Source organism: Sturnus vulgaris, chromosome Z (assembly GCF_052056855.1).
Source record: "Sturnus vulgaris isolate bStuVul1 chromosome Z, bStuVul1.hap1, whole genome shotgun sequence".
Lineage (NCBI taxonomy): Eukaryota > Metazoa > Chordata > Aves > Passeriformes > Sturnidae > Sturnus > Sturnus vulgaris.
In genome coordinates this window covers 79,598,886-79,614,557 of record NC_142283.1, presented here as the reverse complement: position 1 = coordinate 79,614,557, position 15,672 = coordinate 79,598,886, and the positions used below count along the sequence as shown (strand labels likewise).

General features: G+C 48.3%; 1 protein-coding gene across 4 annotated transcripts in view; it reads right to left on the bottom strand.

Moving 5' to 3' along the window:
• ARK2C (arkadia (RNF111) C-terminal like ring finger ubiquitin ligase 2C) overlaps nt 1-15,672 on the bottom strand; it is a 55,121-nt gene that overhangs the window by 16,556 nt on the left and 22,893 nt on the right. The window lies entirely within an intron of this gene.

Sequence of the window (15,672 nt, the reverse complement as noted above, 5' to 3'; positions counted from 1 at the left end):
TAAACTCAACACTCAAGAAGAGAAAATAAACAATAAACCCTGTTTTCTAATATATTTGGGTTTTGGATATTATATCACTAAAGTTTTTAATGTTTTCCCTGAATTGAAGACTTTGCCTGCAAGTCATTTCTTTGCCTCTCTAAAAATGTCTCATAGGCAAGGAAGTAATCTCTGCTCTAAAAAATTGCCTCACACTGACTTCAGGACATGAATGAGACAACTTCCACCTCTGAGAGCAGAGGGATGAAGGCCCTGTGTGTCTGCTGAGATCCTTCCACAACCTGTCCTCACGAGCTGCATGCAGGGAGAGACCAGCTGCTGGAAACACAACATGGACTGCTGTGAGACCAGTCATGAAGCTGATGGGAATGAGGGAGAAATGAGGTGTGAAAGATATCCATAGTGGAGGCGTTTTGCAAAACATCTGGCACTGGCTTGCACCTTGCTCAAGATCCTTGCTTGGACGGGCCCTTGGCCCAGACAGGCGTGTTAATTCCTACATTCCTTGAGCATTTACAGGCATCATGCAAAACTTTTGGCTCTTAAACCAGGGAAGGAGTCAACTCAGAGATGAAGGATGGAACTCGAGTGAGGTTATTAGAGATGCCTCTTTGCTGAGGATCAGCCCCAGGATGGGACACCTGCCCTTTTACATTGTTTTAAACACCCTGCCTTCCTCTTTCTGTTTTAATCTTTGTGAATGGTACAAAACATCCCAGAACAACAGTACCAAGAGACACTATGTCATCCAAAGCACAAGCATGTACATCAAGCCTTCTTCACCTATATCCCTTCTGCTCACATCTCCCTGGCAGGCAGGGCCAGTCTATCACAGCTGCTCAGGGAGTCCTAAGCAAGCCAGATGCCAGGAGAAACAGCAGGAGAGGGCCTATCAGAAATGGATGGTTTGCAAAACTGTGCATAATTACACACAGCATCTTTTAAATACAAACTAATCCTCCACAGTGCCCCTCTGAGAGAGAGCAGGTTACACAGTATGTGCCACCCACAGCAGTGCTTCTCGAGGTGATAATTTCCCCTGCTGTCAGATAACAGCATGATTCAACCACGATATTAATTAAAATCAGAGGTAGTGGGATCAAACCTGCTGTTCCTCAATGACAGAGCTGCAAACCCAGGCCAAAGAGCCATTCATATACCCTGTTCCCCTGCAGGTTGTATTGGTTGCTGATGGGCTGGCCCAAATTCACCACCAAGAATGAGTAATGAAGTGGGAATCCTGCACTTCCCTGGCCCATTGCTGTAAGGAATTGTGAGGAGAAGCCTCCTGACTGCTGTGTGTGTGCTTGGTACTTGCCAGCGAACTCGTGGTGAATTGCTTAACCTCTGATGCCATGTGGAATTCTCCCAGTGGAGAATTGCTGCAGCAGGTCATGGGTGAGCCATTGTGCACCCCCAGGTGACCTTCACAAGGCCTGAAGACAAGGTGTGAGAGCAGGTAAAAGTGCTAAACCCTCTGCACACACCAACCTGTGCCACCACATTGTGGTTCAGCTGTGTTTCAGACAGAAATGTCTTAGGGCTATACAAGACAGTGAAACGCAGTGATCCTCCCCCACATTTCCTGGGACACATTCTCTAGCACATAAGTAAAGCAGGGAAAGCCTGTCTCTCATCTCCTGTGACTCTCTTGTCTCTCAATGCCTGGTGTAACCTCAGCCAGCGATTTCCAGCTTTTACTGAGTCTTGCAAACCCTTAATCTGATTCAGTTGAATGTCTGGAGGGCCTTTGATGCCAGAGCCATGGTGAACTAGAGAGTATCAGGTGGGCAGATCAACTGGTCATGTTTTTTGTTTGGATTTTGCTTCTCGTACAAAGACAGTCCTTGGGAGGAACTCGGTCCTACACTTTCCCAGGGTCTAGAACACTAAAATTTTATCTGTGGTATGTGTGCAGGAAGATACACAGAGCTAACATATCTGAAAGCAAAAGCCTAGCTCATTTTGTTTTGGTACAGAGTAAATTTGCCTTATCTTTAGGAAATAATTAAATAAAGCATTTCTCAGTATTTTTGCTAGTACCTACTAGTGCAGTGATGCATTTCCCTTCATAGGAATAACACCATCAAGATGTGACCGAGACCATATGATTAAATAAAACCCATCAATTTGTCTTAACATAACATATTACCCTATGTAGTAATTGTTCATTCTCTTCAACTAATCCAATTGCTGATGAGGATTTTTACAGCAAAGCAAAGACTTTGGGGAATACTTCAGCAATCCTATGCTTATTAGCAGTTATCAAATCACACTGCTGGCATAACCAAGCCAGTCTGCAAAACAAAGAGCCAGTCCTCACTAAACAGGGTGCTGGTAAGCCCCAGAAAGCCCTGGCAAACAAATAACAGCTCAAAGCATGACATTATATTTTTGAGTTAGTTATTTTTGAGTTTATCCTCTCCTGCTGATTGCATCTAGATGCAAAGGCCCTTGGTGGGGGATTGCTTTCCAAGACCACATTTTGGTCTCATGTACACAAAGTAAATACAGTGTCACCCTGCAAACATGAGCTGAGCATCCTTGTCCAGGTAACTCACCACAATCAACAAAAAATAGGCACTCATCCCTTTGAATTCCATAGAGGTTCACACATTAGCAGTGTCAGAGAATCTCAAGATTGTTAAGGTTGGAAAAGTCCTCTAAGATCAGTGAGTTCACTAACCCAGAGCAATCCTGTTTACCACCAACCCTTGCCCCCAGGTGTCACATTCACATGACTATTGAATGCTTCCAGAAGTGGGGACTCTACCACTTCCCTGAATGCCGCTTCCAAAGCTAGACCACACTTCCTGTGAAAAACCTTTTCCCAGTAGCCAACCTAAACCTCTCCTGGAACAGCTAGAGGCCATTCCCTCTCATCCTGTCCCTTGTTCCCGGGGAGCACAGCCTGACCCCTACCTAGCTGGCCCCTCCTTTCAGGGAGTTACGGAAATCCAGAGGGTCTACTAGTGATTACTTTGCTAGCACGTCTTCTCCCTCTTTTCCAAGCCACAAGTGTGGTCCTAGATCACATTTGCATTGAAATGAACAAGCATAAACATTGCCCATAAGATACTTCAGGAAAATTGGATTCACGGGTTTAATCTGATTTTTGCCTGGATAGCAATGTCTGCCACAGCAGAGACTAATCCATGACTAAAACCGAGTCCTGATAGCACATTCCAGCTTTTGTTTTCACTCCTCAGTACAAGGGCAGAGCTGACATTTTCATTAGCCAAGCTTTGGGGACATTTCCACAGCAAAGACAATGAGGATATAAAGTATGCCTATCATGCTCTAGAGCCATTAACTGCATCCTTCACAATCCTTGTTCTCCATCATCTGCCCAGTGGTGCCTGCCTGAAGGCAATATTGCTCTGGGATCAACAAGGCAGAGACTTTCTTTCAGCTTAATGAACACAAGGTTTGGTCCTCATACCACAGGAGGATTTTCCTCCTCCACTGGGATACTTTGATTTTGCAGGAAGAGAGATTAGCCAGATCTTGGATGTTTTTATGGCTTACCCTCCATGTCCAAGCACTTGCCTTCTCCAGACCAGGACACAGTCATAAAATCCCAGAATTAAGGTTGGAAGGACCACTGAAGACCATCACTGGAGACCTGCTCAGGCAGGGTCCCTAGAACACATTACTCAGGATTGTGCCCAGCTTTTAATATCTCTGGGGAAGTCCACAGAGGCAATACAGTCCTCACCAGCTCTAGAGAGGCTTTTGACCCAAGGCCAGCCTGGAAAGACCTGTGGCTGTGCCCACCCTGCATGAGGCTGAGAGGGCTAGCTCCCTGCATGAGGCTCATTGGTGTGCTCCTGGTACTTTCAGTAATTCCAGTTGCTCCTGTCTAGAGCTGTGGAGGACTGATTTCCTTGGGATCACTGTCAGGCTGCCCACCAGACAAAAATCATTTTGTTCTCCTGTTGGTGCTTCCTTTCATTTGATTGCTGTTGCTGTCGCAGATGATGACAGCTCAGAGCAACATCAGATCAGCAGCTCTGAGATGAGCAATGCATCATATCTGTGTCAGCAAAGCAGGTGACTTATTCCAGTTTTGGGCAGTTTTCCTTCCACAGGTTGAGGCCAAATGACCTCAAAATGCCCCCAGATGCCCACACACCCACTCAAGCTCCCAGCTTGGACATCTCTTGTTGCCTTACACTCAGCTAAGCCACAAAGATAGCTAGTGCCCGAATCTAGATAATCCAGGTATAAAAGGTGCTTTGCAAGCCTCAAAATCTGTGATAACATATGGAGGCAGAGACAGGATCTACTGGAGAAATGAATCATGTCTGGGGCAAGCCAGGCTATCTGTGGGGTGGGAAAGAGAGCTAGGTGGTTTTCTGGCATAGCTGGGGCCAAGTCTGACCCAAAAGAGGCTGTAGCACTTTGTGGTGGTGTAGGACCATGTGGCCAGGGATGCCTTGTGGATCACCAGGGATCACCAGCAGCATCTCCCTGCCTTGTGTGATGTTCTTCTGGTTGCTGCTTCCAGTCCCCCTCAGCTTCTTTGATCATATCCTAAAGCCAAGTTCAGCATGAGGGATCAACGGGTGGAGAATCAGTACTTGAGTGATTCCTGCCACTGCCAAAACAGGAGGGTGGATCAGTGGCTACCCCAGCTGGCCTGGCTCTCCTCTGCTGCTGTGACAGATGCTGCAGCTTCACACTGTGATGCTGAAAACCTGCTATGGAACTGGGTCGGTGTGACATCCCACTGCTCTGGGCCTCTACAGCCTGCAGCACTCCCCACAGACACTCAGTTCTGCAATTACACAATCACACAGTCACACAATCATAGAATGGTTTGGGTTGGAGGAGGTCTTTGAAATCTAGTTCCATCCCCCTGCCATGTACAGGGACAGCTTCCACCATCCCAGGTTGCGCCCAGCCTTGTCCAACCTGGCCTTGGACACTTCCAGGCATGGGGTCCCCAGAGTTTCTCCGGGAAATCTGTGCCACGCCCTCACCACCCTCCCAGGAAAGAATTTCCTCCTAATCTCTAATCTAAACATACTTTCTTTCAATTTGAAGCCATTCCCACTTGTCCTGACACACCAGGCGCTTGCCCCATCTTTCCTGCAGGTTCCCTTCAGGCACTGGAAGGGATTGAGGTCACAATGAGGTCATTCCAAAGCCTTCTCATTTCCAGGCTGAACAATCCCAATTCTCTCAGCCTTTACACATAGCAGAGGTGCTCCAGCCCTCTGATAACGTTGGCGGCCTCCTCTGGACTGGCTCCAATAAGTCCCTATCCTTCCTATGCTGGGGATGCCAGAGCTGGAGGCAGCTCTCACCTGCGTGTAGCAGAGGGGCAGAATCATCTCCTCACAGCAGCATTTAGCACCACGGAATACAATAATAGAATCGTCTGGGTTGGAAAAGCCCTCTCAGATCATCAAATCCCACCCTAGCACCGCCAAGCCACTGCTAAACCGTATCCCCCACCTGCACTGCAAAGAAAATCCTCCACAAGCCCTCGGGGAAGGCTGCTTAACAACAATTTACAAACCACCCAAAACACTTAGCTGGAAGCATTACAGGCTTCAGCCTCAGACTGAGGAAGGTATAAATTTGTTTCTAGAAAGCCAGCAGATGATTCAGGAGTGTGGACAGCTGAACCTGCTCGGCTGCTCGCTGCTGTGCCATTTCCACCCTTTGCTCTTGCAGGTGTCGAGCACGGCGGAAACCCGTGGGGAAACTCAACACATCCTCCTCACCACTGCTTTCTCACTTCCACTTCCATGCTGCTTTTTTTTCTTTTTTTTTTTCCTTTTTCCGCTATGTTCTACAGTTATATTTATTGTTTCCATACATTATCCGAAGCAGCTTTTTTTTTCATTAACAGAAACATTCCCGTTTCCTTTAGCTCCCAGGTGAACCCTGTGAATTATAAGTTCATATATTTTGGCAGGTTGGTAAGTACAGAAATGTACTGGTCTGGTCTTAGGTGCTTCTGCCACTGGGGATTCTCCTTTAGCATCAGTCAGGTTCTGGCTACACCTAGGCACATGCATATTTATCCACACAGAAGTATTTCAGCCAGAAAGGCTCAAGGGATCCGTGTGTGCTCGTTCAACACTGACCCATCTCTGAGATGCAAAGCCTCTGGGCAATCCCTGCAGCGAGACAGGGGATGCTGCATGCTTTAAGAAAAGAAAAACCCAGAAAGCAAAACTATTTATTTCCACCCCTTTTCCTCAGGCAACAGCGCTCCTGATGCAATCAGGGTACTGGTGAGGGACACGGGATCCGGATCAGGCCTGGGGCTGGCACCGGGATAGGTGTCTGGAGCAGACAGCTGCAGCCCAGGGAGCCCGGCCCCCTTCAAGAGCAAAGCAAAATCTGTCTCATGCTGTTAAGCTGCCTGCAAAGCCTGTGAATATTTCCCCTGGGCAAGGCAACCGGTGCTGCTTGCCGAGGCCTCTGCCTGTGGGGGCCGGGGGTGTGAGGGAGGCTGGGCCTGGTTCACATCCAGGTCCCATGGTGGCAGCTCCTGGAGAGCCCTGGCTTCTCTTACGGACAGATTTCACAGCTGAGGAGGATCTGCCTGTTGCAATCAGCCAAGCTGAGGGATGGAGTCGGGTTGTCTCAGCCACTTTGTCCTGATTAGACCCCCTGCGACCCCTCCTGCTGCACTGGGGTGCCAGATAAGCCCCCTCAACAGGAGCCTTTGCGGTGCCTCTCCGAGCACCAGGAGAGCCTGCCAGGCTTTTAACAGCCCGGCAGCCTGCAGCTCACTTCCCTGGATGTGCATTAAAATTCCCCTCAGAGCCAGCAGCCCGGTGGGAAGCTTGCATCGGCCCCGGCAGCGTGCAGCGAGTAAAGGCCAAAATCATGGGAGCAGCTCCAGCTTCACGTGGCACACGGAGAAGGACACCACGGGGGACTCACACCGCGTCTACAAACAAGCTCCTAATTGCCTGATGCCATCAGACATGTGTTAATCCCTTCCAAATTGTTTGTGAATACACCCTAACGAAATGAGTGAGATTCGCTTACTAATAGGAAATGAGGTGTGACAATCACAGAACACTCAAATGGCTTGGGTTGGAAGGGACCCTAAAGATCACCTAGTTACAAGCCTGCTGCCACGGAAAATAAAACATGGAATAAGTAACCCCCTCGACCAAATTCATGGTATTCAGCAGCATAAAGGTTGAGTGGTGTGGCAGAGGGAGATCCTGTGCTGTCTCATTCCTGTTACAGGACAGCTGACTGCAGGGTGAGGAGGTTGGGGCAGGGAGGATGAAGGAAGGAGAGGAAAGAATTTAAGAAAAATCTATCAGGCAGGAAGGAATCTGTCTCACTTTCAGCACCTTTGCCAACAGCTTTTGCATTTCATCCAGTGAAACCGAGAATCACAGAATTCAATCAAGGTTGAAAAAAACATCAGGATCATTGGATCCAGCCATCAACCCAGCACCACACATAATCATTCCACATGCCACATCCAGATACCTCTCAAACACTTCCAGAGATGGTGATAGTACCACCTCCCTGAGCAACTTATTCCAATGCCTGACCACTCCAGGTGGAAAAAAAATTCTAATAACCTGTCTGAACCTCCCCTGGCACAACTCGAGGCCTTTTTCCTTGTCCTGTCCCTGTTCCCTGGGAGTGAAGCCCGACCCCCCCAGCTGTCCCCTCCTGTCAGGGAGTTGTGCAGAGCCACAAGGTCCCCCCTGAACCTCCTTTTCTCCAGGCTGAGCCCCTTTCCAGCTCCCTCAGCTGCTCCTCATACGAGTCATTTTTTAGACACTTGACCAGCTTTGCTGCTCTGCTGGAGCAAGATGCAAGAAGCCAAAAACCGTGCTAAAAATAATGGGCTCCCAGCACCAACGCAGCTCAGGGTACAGCCTGCCATCCCTCGTGCTAGGGAAGTGGTAAAGGACTTCAGATCTGTGGCTGAGAGATGCGCAAAATGGATAAAGACTTTTTAAATTTGCCTTCTTTACTTGTTCAGGTTGTGCCATGCCAGCAAAGAGTCGGGATGAAGGGCTGGTCTGTGGTGGCTGGTGGAGCATATTTGTGTTCTAGGTGGAAACATGAGGCTCTGGAGGTTCATCATCTCCTGCTCAGAGTCTTTCATACTTGATGGAAAAATGCTTCAAAGGAATTCAGGCTCAGATGGGCTCCACATTGCTGATAAATTGTTTGGTGGTCACAGCCCTCTTTGCACTGTGCCTCTGTGCAGGCACAGCACAGCAGAGCTGAGCTCTTCCCAAAAAATCCTCATAAACACAGACCTCAGAGCCTGCACAGTGCCCCTGCCTGCTTGTACAATCCCCAGTCAACATCCTCTCAAACTAATGAAGCCTCTCATTAATTGCTGAGTGACATGAGCTGGCGTGGCTGGAGGGTCCCTAAAACAGAGCACAGCTTCTCCTCTCCTGCACATCATGCAGGGAAACCACATGCAGCCTTAGTACACTGAAAAAACAAAGATGAGGTGGGACTCCTACCAGGGCGTAAGTTCAGCATTCAACAAAATCAAAACCCAGCCCCAGGTGTGATTCTTAGGGTTGTTCAGTGCGGGGCTTGGAGCTGGACTCAATGATCCGTATGAGTCCCTTCCAACTCAGGATAATCAGTGATTTTGTGATTTACAACCAGCAGTGACCAGCGTTAATCAGCATACTTACAGAAAATCATAGATATTTAAGGGTTAGAAGGGACTTAAAGATCATCTAGTCCCAACCCCTCACCTCTATTTACATCAAGATGAAGAGGTGCTGAGTGCTGGGGATGGGAACCAGCAAGAATGAGGGATGGGATACAGCCAGACAGCCTGGACCCATCACAGGAGGGAGACAGCTGTTTATACAGCACTGGATGAGAGTTTTTTTCCTGCAATTCTTTCCCACTAGCTTCAGGGGGGGGGAAAAAGTTTTGTTGAAGATGATGTTTCACAGCAACGTGTTGAATTCAGCAATATTTTCCATGGAGGAAGGAGAAACACTTCAGCAGCGTTGCTACACTTAAAGCTGTCTTTTTGCTTTTATACTTCTCACTGTGTTTTAATTATAGCTTTATTCTCAGCGTTGAATTCGAGGGTGTATTTGAGATTTTTGGATCATCACATTAAAAAAAAAAAAAAAAAAAAAGCCAAACTGCACTGAGAGAAAATATGTTCTAGAATTTGGTGGTCCCAGTTTCACCCCTCCCCTCTCAAGGTGTGGCATGCCTGGAGGGATGGGTGGTCGGAACAGCCTGGCATGATGTTTCTCACCCAACCCAGTTCTTTCTCTCTAGGTTGCCCTATTTCTCCTGGGTTTAGGCCCAGCCTTGCACATCTACCAGGAACAGGCCCTGGAGGAAATGTGGCTTTGGAAATGCTAAAAAGCCTTTCTAAGACTTTTTTTTTTAAATAATGTTTCTCGTTTCTGTTTGGTCAGAAGGTGTTGGAGAAGGAACAGCTGATAGGAATCACTTGACCATAACTCCCATGCTAAAAGCAGGAATCACACTGCAGGTCTCAAAGTCATTTTTGGGCTGCAGGGCTGATGCCCGAGCAAAATTCCAGCAATTCCAAGGGCAGAGAAGGTTTGGCTGGAACCTGAACTTTCAGACAACTCTTTTGACTTCATCATCCCTTCTCCCTCACCACCACTCCATCCAGTTCCTGTGTGCAACCTAAGCCTGTCCTGCATTGCTCTGCACTGGAAAATGCAAAAAAGATGGAGTATTCCCAGCTTGTGGGAAGATATCTAGGTTCAAAGGCTCTTCTCCAGGATCTGGCCAGTTATGTCAAATTAAGAAAAAAATAATGCTGAAAAAGAAGTGGTGTGGGTCTGGGTTCCCCTTGGTCAAGGGAGGCAATAAAGCTCATCTTTTCTGGTTTTATATTACTAGCAGGCTGATACATCCATGTGAATGAGTCCCTAACCTGGAAATGTGATAATTAACCAGGGAAAGTAATTCATCCTCTATTTGAAAATAAGAAATAAAAAATCCTGGCGAGACAGCAGCCTATTACTTGGCTCTCTCCCTGCAGAGAGCAATGGGGAAGCACTTGGAGCAATCCCTATCTCCACCCTTGGGAATGTAAAAACGTGCTGACTTGTGCCTTCAACTTTGACAGGCAGTGATAGGCTGCAGCCAGTTGTTTGGAAAAGGAAATTCAATACTTGTGTTTCCAATGTTTCCTTGCTTCCACAGTGTCCAAAGCCCTCCCCAGGCATTTGGAAGTGCTCAACACCTGCCTGAAAAACACTCTTAACTGCTCCTAATGACTGGCCAGGGAGGTTTGCAGCAGCTCCCTCCTACCAGTAATGATATGCAGGACATCCAGAAACAGGCAAGAAGCCAAAACCATGGGGAAAAAGAAATCCAGCCAGACATTGCAAGGACCTGGCAGGGTCTTGGGGGCTGCACTGCATTGTTCATGGAGCCTCTTAATTCTGTGACAGCCCCAACCAAAACCCTCCACCCAAAGGCTGTCAAACCTTAGGGACCCGAACTCCCCATGGAGTTTTAATTTTAACCCTTCCCCAGAGACTGAGTCAATGGGAAGAGCCAATGCCCTCAGCTGACTCTGATCCCTGTTTAAGCAAAAGGCTTTGTGATGGCCCCTGGTCTCACACCAGCCCAGCACACACAGCAGGGCTCAGGCAGGAGCAGAGTCCTCTGGTATGGAAGTGCACCTCGGGATCTGGGGATTACCCACAGCCCTGGCTGCCACAGCACCCAACACCGTGCCACCCTTTACATCCCCTCCCTCTGCAGCAACTTCTAGGTGAGGACTGGTGGTGATGGTCTGGTCCCTTTCCCCTCTCACACACGTAATATCCCCCACAAAGAGATTTCCAGGCTTTTCATCTTGTTCTCCCACTATCAGCAAAGAGGGAAAAGATGCCTTTTTTTGGAAAGCATTGTTTGCCTGACCTGCTTTAAACCTCCCCTCTAGGGAGAGACTGGAACAGACTTTGAAACCTATCCTGAAAACACAGAGGAGGCTGCTTTGGGTGGGTTATTCTGCATCAATCCCCATCCGCCTCTATTTCGCATGCATTAATTCCCCACCCACACACCCGTTGTTTCAAATTGGACTGTAATAACCAGCTGGGTTTTCCTGAAGGATTTATTTATCTGCATCTTAAGCCCAGGGGTGGGAGATTCCCATCCATCATGTCCACAGAGCTGCAGAATAAGTGGCAGTGGTTTGGGGAGGGGAAGGGGGTGGGGAGGGCAGGTTTTGGAAACGGGTGGAATGTTTCACCATTTCTAGGAACAGCACATCAGCTTGGATAGGGAATGTTTAGCAGCCCAGCCTTTCTTCTTTGCTGGCTCTCTGGCAAATCAGCCCCTAAGCCAGAACATTTTGGCAGGGAGTCAGGACATGGGACATCCCCTTGCAAAGGGATTGGTTGATGATGGCAGGTCACCCTCTGGGCTTTAACTTAAATCCTGTAATCCCATATCAGGTAAGGTGCAAAGGATTTACCAGCCTGCATGAGACCCTCAGAGTGCCAGGAGGGCAACTTGTGCAGTGCCTGATACTCAGGGAAAACAATATAATATATGGTCCCCCTTGAGTTTTTTACAGATGGTTCAGAAGCCACACCAAAAAATGTCTCTCCTCACCCCAGAAGGCAGTAAAAGTTCAGCAGCTGGTCCCTCTTTCAAGTGGCATTACACAGAATACAGGAGCATCTTACAACTGCTAAGGTACAAAAAATGAGGATTATCTCTTAAGAGAGAGCAGGTTCCTAGGAGATGGGAGTGTTGGATGCAGTGCCAGAACAATGCTAGCAAATCCCCTGTAAAGTACTCTTAAGTTCCCATCCTAAGCCCAAGAGCTCAGCCCCACAGCCAAAGCTGAGCCCTCAGAGTGGGGGATTGATTGCACCTGTGGTGCTCCTGCAAGTTCCCCATTCCCACCGGACCTCTTCATTTAATCAACCCAAAGTATTTTGGAGTCCAGACCATCAGTGTGTGCTGGCTTGAGGCACCTGCTTGCACCCCCAGCAGCAGGGCAGCATCTGAGGTCAGGGTCCATCCCGAGGACCAAGGCTGGCTTGGAGCTGTGTGAGGTGCAGTGGATGCTGGCAGTGAGCTGGCACAGATCAGGGCAGCTCAACAGTTCTTTACACTGAACTGACTTGAACTCAGGTTTGGGAAAACCCCAGCTACCGTGAGTCCTGCCACGCTGCGTCCTGGCAATTCCCCTTTTACACTCTGTGAATAAGAAGTCTGTGGCTAAAAAATCAAAGATCCTGGAAGCCTGTTCCCTATTAAATTTAATATCCCAAACTTTATAGGTACATGTCACTCCAGGAGAGACAGAGCTGTGTTTAAAGTACAAGGGAAACGTCAGTTCCTTGATGTGGAAATAGCTCTTACTTTACATTTCTGCATGAGGTCCTGGCATGAGTTAGTGCTACTAAGCCCTGCTGTAATAACATATAAAGGAAACTCTAACCAAACAGCAAAATATATGTATCTTATACAGCTAAATGTAAAGTCATCCATCTAAAAAAACCCGTACAGGTGTTATTTGCAGGTGTCAGGCTATCTGAGGGAAAGTGAATTTTGGTAATCAGCAAACCATGAGCTCCCAGAGCCCCAGCAGCATCTGAAGGCACAAATGTTCGCTATATAAAAAGCAGGAGGTGGGGTTCCTTGGGAGCAGTAAGTGCCTCAGATTGATGCCAAAGCTGGGAAGGAGGCTTGGAGAGGAGCCCAGGCATTCACCGTGGAGGGAGGCACTGCAGGAGACCTGTGATTCCACGTCAGAGCAAGCAAAGGTAAAACCGTGGTTGAGCAGAGCCTAAAATGCTGCCACACATGAGCTGGGCAGGATGAGATTTATCCTCCTCTGGCAGGCAATGGGCCTGACAAAACCCAGAGGCCAGATCTGGCCTGCAGCAGGCACAGCCTGAAAACATGGGGCACCATGTGCCACAGCCAAAATCCCCTCCTCAGCACCAGGGCTGGTTGGTTTCCTAAAGGACATCCCCTCACTCACACAGGAATTAATTTTGGGATATAAGATGGAGAAGGTGACAACAGCTGTCCCTTCCAGCATGGAAATCCAGCCGCCTGTGGGTATTTTCCCCTCCTTCTGAAGCCAGAGGAGATTGAGTGCAAGGGATTTGCTTTTCCAACATAATGGGAGGACGAAATCATGTTCCTGCTCATTTCATCACAGAATCATAGAACTTCCTGAGTTGGAGGGCATCCTCAAGGATCATCCAGTCTAGCTCCTGACACCCCAAAAATCCCACTCTGTGCATCCCTGGGAGTGATGTCCAAACTCTCCTGGAGCTCTGGCAGCCTCGGGGCTGTGCCCATTCCCTGGGGAGCCTGGGCAGTGCCTGAACCGTCTGGGGGAAGAACCTTTTACTGATACCCAACTTAAACCTCCCTGACATGGCTCCAGCCATTCCCTCAGACGTTATTACAAATTGGTTCCTATTTATTCCACCAAGAATATCCCACAGGGCTGCAGATAACCCCATAGGATGCTGCAGATAAAGCTCCATGTGATAGGCAGCATCTCCTTTCCCTACAACCAGCTTTGGATCAGGCCTCCCTGAGAGAGTTAGGACTAAGTCAATGTTTCCATCATCAAACTCACTTTTGAGGGGCTTGTAACTCTCAACATTTGTTCTCTCACAGTGCCAAAACTTGGCACAGAAACACATGGCCCAGATGCAGTTTTATTCGGTAATAAATAGCTTAAATCTCATAAGCTATTTTTCATTTTGGCTTAAACGTGTAAAATGGGAAAAGAAAAATGTGTGGGATTTTTTTTTTCCTACCTTCCAATAATTTTGGAAAAGAAGATTATACTGAGTAATGGCAGCCTTTTTTTTTCCAGAAGCAGGCAGCCAACAATGTCATTTCTCAAATCTTCTGCCTTTTTTACATCCCCTTTTTAATAGGATCGATTGCAGTGCCATCATTGCAGCCCCAGTGTTCTGGGGGTATTTCAGATTATTTGATTTTTGGCACATTGAGCCTGAAGTTCTGTGAGAGTTAAAACATAATAAAATTCCACAAGCTCTTTAACCAATGATGGTAATATTTTGGGGATGTATTGCTCTTTTAACGGTGCCTCTGTGACCTCACATTTCTCTGGACTTCAGCAATTATTGCATCCCAGCAGTCTCTGCCCAGCCCTTGGGTGAGCACTGGTTTTCATCAGCAACCCGCCAGGATTTCAGCACTTTCGGATTTACTCCAAGCTCAGACTTTGCTCTACCTACTCCAGCTACTTCCCAGTGGCCAAAAGCCAAGGAAACGCCCCAAACCCCCAGCCCAAGGACTTGGCTGCCCTTCAAAAGTCCGCCTCAGCTGGAGCAGAGAGAAATAGTGATTTTGCTCATATGGTCAGCTCCAGTCGGCGGAGGTTCCCCAGTGGGACACTGGGCTACTGGCCAGATTGCCGAGTGATTTGTTATCTGTGGGGCTGGGATTTTTTCACAGAAGGCACTGGGGGGGGGATTCAGGGAATGAGAATGTTGCACTGGTATGGGAAGCTGGGCTGATAACAGGTCAGAGACATGCAACAAGGAGGATTCTGCAGATTTCATAGAAATCACAGAATGGTTTAGGTTGGAAGGGACATTTAAAGATTGTCTTGTTCTAAGCCCACTCCCATGGACACCTTCCACTATCCCAGGCTGCTCCAAGCTCCATCCAGCCTTGCCTGGAAAACTCCCAAGGATGGGGCAGCCACAGCTGCTCTGTGACATCTGTGCCAGAGCCTCCCCACCCTCATAGGGAAGAATTTCTTCCTCATATACAATCTAAATCTCTCTTCTTTTCGTTTACAACGTTTCCCCCTCACCCTGTCACTACCTGCCCAGGTAAAAAGTCCTTCTCCCTCTTTAATATCCCTTTTGGGTGCAATGAGAGGCTGCAATGAAGTGTCCCCAGAGCCTTTTCTTCTCCATGCTGGATAATCCCTTCTTATGCATGCAGATCCCCTCAGACCCACATCCCCCTTTGCTGGGAAGAAGGGCTGAAGGCAACACTGCACTATCAGAAAGATTCACCCCACACAGCTTCCTACCAAGTTCTCCATCTCAATGCCTAGCAACAGCATGGACAGAGCCTCCCCATGCACTGATCCCATGGCTCAGCCTCCCCAGACCCCAGCAGATCCAGGGAAGACTTGCCTCCAAGGGAGGCACGGGGAATTTTGTGCCTGGAAGCTAGGCAGGCAGCTTGTGCTGCAGAGCCCACCCCTTGTCCCAGCAGGACCCAGCCTGCTGTCAGCCCTGCATGCACGTAGTCTCCAGGAGGAGCGGGATGGCTCACATATGGTATGGATTCACAGAGGATCAAGCTGACTCACTGGATGGGGGAGTGGAGGATCGGAAGAAAAACCCCCAAATACACAGGTACCTTTTGGGCCATCTGTCCTCGGAAATACCAGACATGAGCCACGTTACAAAGCACGCAAGAGGAGAAGTCACTCATGTGAAACAGTTCTGCCAGGACACAGCTACCACACCCAAGGAAAAAGCATCAGCCTGCTGCATTTTGGGGGGGAAGTTTTTGGTGGACAAAATGCAGCCCTGCATCCTTGCAGCAGCCTAGAGACCTGAGAGTGCTCTTTTCCAGGGCTTAAAGGGACTCCAGGAGAGCTGGAAAAGGACTTTGGACAAGGGACAGAGGGACAGGACAAAGGGGAATGGTTTAAGC